The sequence below is a fragment of the Cryptomeria japonica genome, chromosome 11 (assembly GCF_030272615.1).
Source record: "Cryptomeria japonica chromosome 11, Sugi_1.0, whole genome shotgun sequence".
Taxonomy (NCBI): domain Eukaryota; kingdom Viridiplantae; phylum Streptophyta; class Pinopsida; order Cupressales; family Cupressaceae; genus Cryptomeria; species Cryptomeria japonica.
In genome coordinates this window covers 537,943,688-537,947,307 of record NC_081415.1, presented here as the reverse complement: position 1 = coordinate 537,947,307, position 3,620 = coordinate 537,943,688, and positions in this window count along the sequence as shown.

The window sequence follows — 3,620 nt, the reverse complement described above, 5'->3', positions numbered from 1 at the left end:
TTAATGAGATCATGGTCATGGTTTATTTATATTGATCATTTTTATATAGGTGGGGCACCCTAGGGCACATGATATGGACTACCGCGACCCAAAGAATGTGGTTTTCCAAGTGGAGGAACATGGAGGTGTGAATATCGAAGCTGAAGATAATGATCTTGTGGAAGAAGATGATCATGTGCTTGAAAACACATTTAGTACTAACACAGTTGATCATGATGATCAAGATGACTTTGATGTTGTTCATGATTTACTTGTACTTGAGAAGGCATACAAGCCCCTTTACGAAGGCTCCCAAACAACTCTTCTCTCTGTTGTATTGTTGTTGGTGAACTTGAAGGTTATGAATGGTTTATCCAACATAACAATCTCACGTATGTTAAGGTATGTCATATATATCATCTTTTTCATCTATTTTTGTTATTATTTCATCACTAGTAAATAAAAGGTGAAATATGTACCATTAATATTATTTATATTAACAAATTATTTTTTTCGTTCTAGATTGATAAGTGATTTTTTGTTACCACGATAAAATATTCTACCTCGCTCATACTAAGAATTATTTGCCATTATGAAAGATATTGGATTGGAGTATCAAGCAATAGATGCATGTCCCAATGATCATATTATATATCATAAACAACATGAATTTGCAACAGAATGCCCTAAATGTCATATCAGTAGATATCGAATAGATCAACTAACAAAAAAGGTGCCTCGCAAGGTTCTTCGTTATATTCTCATTATTCCACGTTTGCAACAATTATTTAGGTGCGAAAGCTTGGCACAATTTGTGGATTACCATGCACACAATAGAAGTCGAGATGACGTTCTTCGAATGCTTGTAGATGGTTCTGCATTTACGGACATAGAGGAAAAATGGTCACACTTTAAATAAGAACCTCGTAATCTCAGGCTTTCATTGGCAGCGAACGATGTCAATCCATTTGGAGAGCTGAGATCTATTTACTCGGTGTGGCCTGCTTTTGTTATCAACAATAACATTCCTCCATGGATGTCAATAAAGAGGGAGCACACAATGTTGGCAATGATTGTTCCAGGTACTTTTTCATTTAATAGTCATGTACATTAAATTATATATATTGCAATAAAATGTTTATAATAATTATGTAATGTTTTTGTTCATTCAACTAGGTAAGTACCAAGTTAAAGATATGAATGTATATATAGAGCCTCTCATCGACGAGTTGCTAGAGTTATGGAATGGTGTCACTATGTATGACGTCTCTAGACCAATAACACAAAGACAATTTTAATTCTATGCAATGCTTGTATGGACAATTCATGATGCCCTAGGGCTAACACAATTTTGTGGTATGTTATAATGTTCAACTTGCACACTTTAATAATGTTTAATTTTTTAAAGTATAAATCATGCATTTTTAAAAATAATCCATTCAATATATATAATTATAAAAATTAACATATTTAATCCAATTATACATGATCTTGCAGGTCTTCAAACAAAGGGAAAATTTGCATGTCCAGTTTGTGGTCCAAAGATGAAATCTCGTCATTCAACAAGTTTAGGAAATCAGGTGTTTGATGAGTATAGGCAGTTCCTCCACAAAAATCATAAGTATCGAACTACTGAAAAACATCTTTTTAATTGGGAAAAAAGAGACTACATCAAAACCACGAAGAATGACACCTCGCCTATGGAAGTTGGAATATAATAGAATTAATCATCAAGGTAATGTCATTCAATCTAATTATTTATCTATCATATATGATATGTTTGGAATTTATATTTTTATATAGTGTTTTGTTTACTCATGATGTAATTGACGATGATTATCGTTATTAATTTTTTAAACTTATAAGCTTCATGAAGGTTGTCAAGGCATTAACTACCAACTTCCAAAGGGACTAAAAAACTATCCAAAAAAATTTAGGAGGTTGCCCTACTATGATTAGCTACAAATTGTGCATTTTTTTTGATACGATGCATATTGGAAAGAATATAATAGAGACATTATGGAAACTATTGGATGGAAGGTGTGACAAAGAAAAAATTATCAAAATTTTTAGTGACATTTAGGAATCCAATCATGCAATGAAAAATATCATTCAATTAAATAGCGATGAAGACCAAGTTAATATAAGTGCCCTTCCTTGGTTATTAATAGAGAAACAAAGCAATGCTATAAAAGAGGTCATACGAAAAAATTCGATTTCCCACAGGATTTGCTGCGAACATAAACAATCTCATAACAAAGAAAAGTGAATTTGGGCCAGGGATGAAAATGCATGATTGGCATACCTTCATTAAGGTAATTCATGTTCTTGTATATTTTCTATATATTTGTATACTGCATGTACTTTTCATTGTATTATGCTTAGTACTAGTTTTGGAAAAACAATGAAAAGATCATTTTATAATTGTTGCATTACATTCTACCTCTCTCTCTCCCAGACCACTTCGACAATAATGTCAAGCAAGTTATACATGATCTTGGAAAATACATGAGGTAAGTAGTGTTATTTGTTCAATTTGTTGTATAGATATTATATTTGCCATTTTTTTTTACTTGTTATGTAATATATTGTATATTATTTTGTCAATTCTCATTAATATATTTGCGTCTTGAATCACTTGTAGATGGTTGTCATCTAAAGAAATCCATAAAGAAGATATAAAATATGGAAGAGAAAAATTCTTCGTCTAATGTGTGAAATGCAAAAGTGTCTTCCTTTGACATTTTTCAATGCACAAGAACACTACCTCATACACCAAGTTGAGGAGATTGAATTGTGTGGACTTGTACATACAAGGTCAATGTGGATGGTTGAGAGGCACTTGAAATTTTTGAAGGTTTTGGTTCAACAAAGAGCACATCCTGAGGGTTCTATCGTGGAGGGATATATGGTATACTAGAGTATGGTGTACATTACTGAATATATTCCTAAGTTTGCAGCAAAGATCCATGTAAATCGCATTTGGGATCCCAACTCCATTAACAAATTTGAAGGGAAGTACTTGATGGGGAAAGGTAGATTGAGGAAAGTGAGAGGTAATTATTGGATTTTCATGGACATTAATCTAAATACATTTTACATTTGGGGGTGAACTCACAATAATGGTTCCCACTTTTTTGCCACTTTTGACACTGAGATGTACATTTTTAAAATAATCTTCAACTTCCGAGAACTATAACTTTTAAACTATTAAAAATTTGAAGATGATGTAAATTAGTGATTTCTAGAATTTTGTTTGTAGATTCTATATACATTTTTTTCAATTTTTTTTGAAAGATTTTTTAAAAAATTTTCCATCTCCCTCGAAAAGTAGTTTTTTACAACAAACTACATTTTTTAAGAGTGATGTGCCTTCCGTAACGCATAACTTTTTTTCTATAAATGATAAAAACTCAATTCTTTCGAATTTTGGTTTGTAACATCAATATCCAGGGCATGCATTTGGTTTTATAGTGATATGTTCAATATTTTTTATTTTATAAAGTTTTGAAGTCCGACTAGTCATAATTCAAACATAGGTTTACGTTTGAACACATAACTTGTTCTATATAAATCGAAATTCAATTTTTTTTTTTTTGTTAGAAAGAAGACATCAATACCAAGGGCATAGATATTTTTCA